Source organism: Strongylocentrotus purpuratus, unplaced genomic scaffold (genome assembly GCF_000002235.5).
Source record: "Strongylocentrotus purpuratus isolate Spur 01 unplaced genomic scaffold, Spur_5.0 spur5_scaffold_5, whole genome shotgun sequence".
Taxonomy (NCBI): domain Eukaryota; kingdom Metazoa; phylum Echinodermata; class Echinoidea; order Camarodonta; family Strongylocentrotidae; genus Strongylocentrotus; species Strongylocentrotus purpuratus.
Window position 1 is genome coordinate 12,792,540 of NW_022145611.1, and position 6,342 is coordinate 12,798,881.

A 6,342-nucleotide genomic window follows, 5' to 3' on the forward strand; every position below is an offset into this window, starting at 1 on the left:
AGAGCCCTTTCACAAAAAAAGACTCTTGGCATCTTGCTCACTCAAGTACCGGTATACAACATTGTCAGTGTTAGGTGTCTTCAAAATTTGACAATCAAATGTTACTGTTAGCTTTCCACACTTATGAAAATTTCCTGAAATAATTTTATTTTAGATGACAAGTTGCGTGACAGTGTCGAGATGTCCTTGATCTTGTAGTTATGACGGTTTCGAGAAACGGCCCCCAGAATGGTAAGCAAAAATTTTCGCTGACAATCTTCATTTTTGGGGACGCGTCCAGTCTGTCTGCGTTTACGAAGACAATCCTCATTTGTGCGGAAGATCTTTATTCTCGGACCGGCGCCCCTACTGTTTAATTTTTAAAAAATCTTTATATCTAACTTAAGTTGACAGTTGCAGTTGCAGTTTGCACAATTAAATCAATCAAAATTTATTATCATAAAAAGTATGAAAGGAGGCCGAGGGCGAGGTCATATTCATAATGCATGCTTGGACTAGAGTTCAGAATAAGCACTAATTTTCATTTCAGATAAGCTTGTTGTACTTGTACACTATTGCTGAAGATTACATACCGGTACAGCAGTCCAGTCCCAGTCAAATTAGTCATTCATTGGCGTACGTACGTAGTCTACACGCGTAAAATAGAAAAAGTTCGACCCGACCCGACACCAAACGCAGGCGGTGGGACTGTAATATAGAAAAAAATTCGCATGCGACCCACTCACATCGTTGACCAAAACTTTACTCACCGGTTTTTTTCTCGTTCAATACGTTCTCTGTTCATCTTGCTCATTTTCTCTAAGCTTATTTTTCTTCTCTTCTTCTTCTGACCAGTCCCACTTCCTCGAAATTTCCTTTTCGGTCGGGCCATGCTTGGAGCTTTTCTTTTTCCAAAAGAACGAGATATACAATGTATGGTGTCTTTGATGTCTCATATTTAAATGAAAATATGCACTCAATTCAACGAGCCCGCGGGTTCAGCATAATAGTCTTATTATGATCAACTAAAGAAGGCCAGAAACACCCCCCCCCCCCAAAGAAAGGCAATTTTGATAATTGCTACTCTGTCTGTAACAAATAAATTATTCTATGCAGCTCTTTAAAGTTTAAGCTAATTGTCAGCATGTTCTGAAGTAATTAGGCAACCTTTCAGCAAACAGCTGAAACAAAATTGAAATAGAACATGAATGACTGAATGAATGGATATAGATGGATGAATGAATGATTCAATATATCAAGAAAGAAAGGATTAAGAAGACATTTAGAAATGAGTGAATGCATAAAGAATAATTCAATCAATTCATCAATCAATGACAGGAAGCTTTGGAAGGCTCAAAAAGGAATGGACATCCCATTTTTTTTTTTTTTTACAAGCATTGCTTCTTTTTGGTTCCCCTATATTTCACGTTATGTTAATTACAAACAAATTGTTGATCATGTAATATTTTATTGTACTTTAGTCTTCAATTCATTCATTCAATTGTAATTCAAGTTTGAATGTATTGTTTGTTTGTATAATTACTTGTTCAAATTTATTTGTGAAATATGGAAATAAATTCAAATCAATCAAATCAACTGATATAAGTTGTTTTCACTTAAAGCCCAAAAATGAGACAATGCAACTCTTATGATTTCCCTTGTAAAAACTCCCCATTTGCTTTCTACTGAGAATTATGAAAACATCCTAGGTCTTCACTTGATGGTTGAGACATTAATCAATTTTAGAGAGGGGGACAGGTGAAGAGAGGCCCCCCCCCCCAAAAAAAAAAAAAAAAAAAAAAAAAAAAATACTGTCAAGACTACTTACGTGAAATAAGAACACATTTCATTTGAAGAAAATGGAAAAAAAAATTATGGTTGTTGTTTGCAAAAATCAAGTGGAGAGGTGCTCACATGAGAAATGCAAATTTTCATCTAATTAATTTCAACTTCAATGAAACTTCCTTTTTTTGGTCAATCCTTTGGGTTTATTGAGCTATAATTTTTATGCCTCTCTCATTTTCCTGTGTTTTATTTTACAAATCGAAGGACTTATTTTCAATAAATAATTTTCATTTTGTTTCCAATATAGCATTCATTTGAAAATTTGATTCATCTGTACTTTTTGTAAGATATTCTTTCCCATCTCTCTGCATTATGAAATAAGCAGAGAAAATTAAAACAAAGCTGACCTAAATGGATTCAACATACCTCCCAAAATACCAATCCTGGTAAAAATTTGAAAAGACATGAAAAACAGCACAAAAAAATAAACAATGTATCAAGCAGGATGGATGTACATACAATTTTGGAGCACCACTTTATTCTTACATTTCTTGCAAAAACTGCACCATGGATATAATTTATAATACCTTTCCTAAAACATGAAGTAGAATGTATGATTTAGATTTTCACAGAACAACGCTTTTCATGAATGTAAATAACACTGCAATTGACTAGCTCAGAAGTGTAGTAAACAAATGGTTACTCTAGACTCTTAAACATGCATACTTGTCTGAGGCTTGCCAAACAAAGCAACGCATAGCATCATTCATGCAACCAACATTCTGATGTGATAAAAATATAATCAGAAATTAAAATGTTAATACAAGTAATCATTAGATGAATTATATACTTTATCACCTGGCACTTTGGAAATACCCATAACTTGACATAAGTATGTGAAATCATATATTGCTATTCCTTATGTCAGTAGGAGATAATGTTGGGGTGTTATCACAAATATTTGCAATTTCTATTAAATAATTATCATATTTAATTCAGTCCATGTTGCACCATGGATCTACAAATAATGGAGAAATAATAATGATTTGTAAATGATATTTGTAACTTAAGTGGAAAACGAAAAAAGAGGAAATTATGATTTGATTTGAAGCATAAGGTCGATGTTCATGTAGCATTTTTTTTTTCAATACCCAAACTGTTTTGTAGGCAAGAATTTTTTCCTCCTTCTAATTTAATGTTCTTTTTCAAGCAACAGAATTAGATAATACCGGGTCCACTCGCGAAAATATGCAGTTTGTCATATTTTTCCAATAAAAATTTCTGCAAGCAAACAAAATTAGTTTACTATAAACATGCATCTCATATTTATGACAATGCTTTCAAATTAACAAATCTGTGACATTATGTGACATTTTGTATTGTATGTTCTCTCTAACAAGATAGAAATATACTTGAAATTTGTACACATCTCTTCCAATAACTGAAACCTCACTAAGTTCAAAATGAATGTGTTTTACTCTTTTCTTTGCACAGCAGGGATTTACTTCCAAATTACTCCATTCAGCATATATTAAACATCATATATCAAATACATGTTTTGGCAGCCTGCTTTTTCGTTAACATTATTTCATGAGTAACCCATACAGAAGAAACTACCATACACACATATGAATGCATTGAACATTAGAAGTACACTGGAATGATTTTTAAAGCAGTCCTGCTTTTAGTTCATTTTTAAAAGAAAAGAAAAAATTTCAAGTCAAATATATGTATTACATCTCAGAAAATTAAAAAGTGTACATAATTCCACACACAATTTGATATATACGGGTGACATGCTACAAGAGGCAGTGATAGACAGGCACACAGTAGGATAAACCATCATCCATATATCATTCCTGTTATATGCAGTACAAACAACAAATTAGGAAGTGCATAATGTATTTTTTAATAAAAACAATGATACAAAATAATACATTCATATACATGATGATGAAATCTTGGTCTTCTCAATCATTCTTTGAAGTAAAAGGAGAATTTATTACGATCCAATTTTGGAATTCAACATAAATACTAAAGGGATGTTAATTTTATCAAAAGTATGTCAATACAAGACTTTATCAAATTTCGAAACTTTGGGGACTGTGATGTGCAGAGTGAAATATTTCATAATTTGCCTGCAAAGACCTTTTTATGTTAGGAATTCTTATTATTTCATTTATTCAGTCATCAAAGATTTCTTGATAAAATCATTTATCAAATAATGAGAGGTAAAACAAATCATGAAAGAAAAAGAAAGTCACAGAGCTATGTAAATCCTTACCTGGTTATTTGCATTAAGTATTGCAAGATTTTGAAACAGATTGTTGAAAATACATTGTTGCAATTCTTTTGCTAAGATAAAACAGTCAATGTATCAAACTACTGTTATTTTTGTTATTTCATATTGCACAAATTTAATTACCTATCTCGATAGCCGGGACATATCGGCTCCTGAGTGCCAGAAAGCAATAACTTTGTGTTAAAAAATTAATGCCTTGCTCACTCTCTGCATACAAAAAATATTCACTAACCACCTTTAGGAGATTCTTCTAAGTATATTACACACAATACATGTATCTACCATGGTATGTGGCTTAGTATGTCACAGACAATTCATTACAGTCACATGTATCACAAGGCTTATGAAATCGACTACACACAGAAAAACATTTTTTTCATAAAATCAGAAATAGAAGTAGAGGTAGAATCATGGAAGAGTTGCCCTTTTAAAATTGTTTGACACTTTCTTTGCATAAGTATGAAGACAATAAGTACACATGAATCTTTTGCTAGCTTTTTTTCTTCCACGATTATGATATCCATTCACTGTCTTACGAGTAATTCTCAATCAAAATGCAATTCATACCTAGATTATAATCCAATATTTAATTTTGTTCTTGTTACATGCACAAGTCAAGTCAACTTATCGACTTAGATATGTATATCTCTCAAACACCATTGACATACTGCCAGACTTGCAAAGATTAAAAAAAAAAAAATCAATCTACAAGCTCTCACGATTTCATGAATAATGCTGTGTAAGCAAGAAATAATAATTTCACAAATAAATTTTAATGCAATTTCAACGTCAAAGATATCAGTATTTGATAGCAAGGAGGTTCTACAAGTATCACATAAACTATCTTGCTCTCAGAACTTGACTGGCACTAACCAAAGCTGCAACGTGTCCTTTGAAAAAAGACTGCATCGATGCACTGAAAGTAATACACTTTGACAGGTAGAATGGTTTAAATGTAAACTTTCAGCCAATTTGTCTCAAAACACATTTGAAGTCGACTCAGGATTAATTTCAAACAGACAGTTTATCCAATTGAATAACACTGTCTAGCCACATACTTACTTGAGTAAGGCAGAACTAAATTAGTAACTGAGGCATTTTTGAGGGGAGGCATATTTTTATGACAATATTTACATCTCCATCTTAAATATGTATAAATGCATAGATTATAAATGGGCAGTCTATAACTGAAATCCACCACACATGAAGGTTATTTTTCCACAGTCATTCTTGTATTGTATTTCATCATGGAATACATAATGTACATGTGTTTGAAATACTTCAGTGTGAGAAATTCACTAGATGCTTTAAATCTTAAGAAAATGTGAATTTATATTTACTTCAATGTTATTCAGCCGTCACCATCTTATCTAAGCATTTATTTTCCAGCATTACGAAACATACATTTTCACATCTAATTTCATCTTCCAGTAACCATGATTCATAGCCGCTCATAATATCTTTGTAAATAATGCTGATCAAACAGTCAAAAAACATGATCTTTAGCCTAGGCATAAAGTTATTTTCAAAAGATTATGTACATTACAAACATATTGACTGCAAAATTGACCATTTGTGATTCATAAACACACACACTATTTCCAGCTGCATTATCAGAACAATCTTCAATAAGAAACCATTCAACAAGTGTTCATCATTGTACTTTTTGTTTGAATTCTACTTTGGAGAAACAAAAGTTCAGCAGTCTCCAGATACAAATTATCACAAACATATTCATGTACATTGTATACTGGCAAGCATGTGAGGGTACATCAGAGCTTTTTTTGAAACTTTCTTTAGCTTTTGTTCTGGTCCTCTTTACGCATTCCAGTTAGTTCCATGAGGTCCATAGAATTGTAAAATACTCGTAATTGAATGCCTTAATGTATTTCACAATACTTCAAGCACCTTCACACAATGACATTTTGAATACCAGTATATGCATTGTGCAAATCTCTGAATGAAAATCATGATCATCCCTAGAAAACATACAGGACTTGCCAGTTAGCAACAAAATGACACATTTTGTTAAATCCATTCAATTTTTATTTGAGGTTTATTTTAATTTAGTGATTTTATATCCTATAACAATTCATCTCATGTCCTCTTTTTATTAATCATAGTCATCTCATATGTCCTCTCTATAAATAGAGGGTTTATTTTGTTTACAAAAAGTAATAATCTTATAGCCTATAACCCTGTTCCTTCTTTTTAACCTGACAATAATAAACTAATTTTATCAGTGGCTTATCAAATCGTCTATTCTATCCTATTGT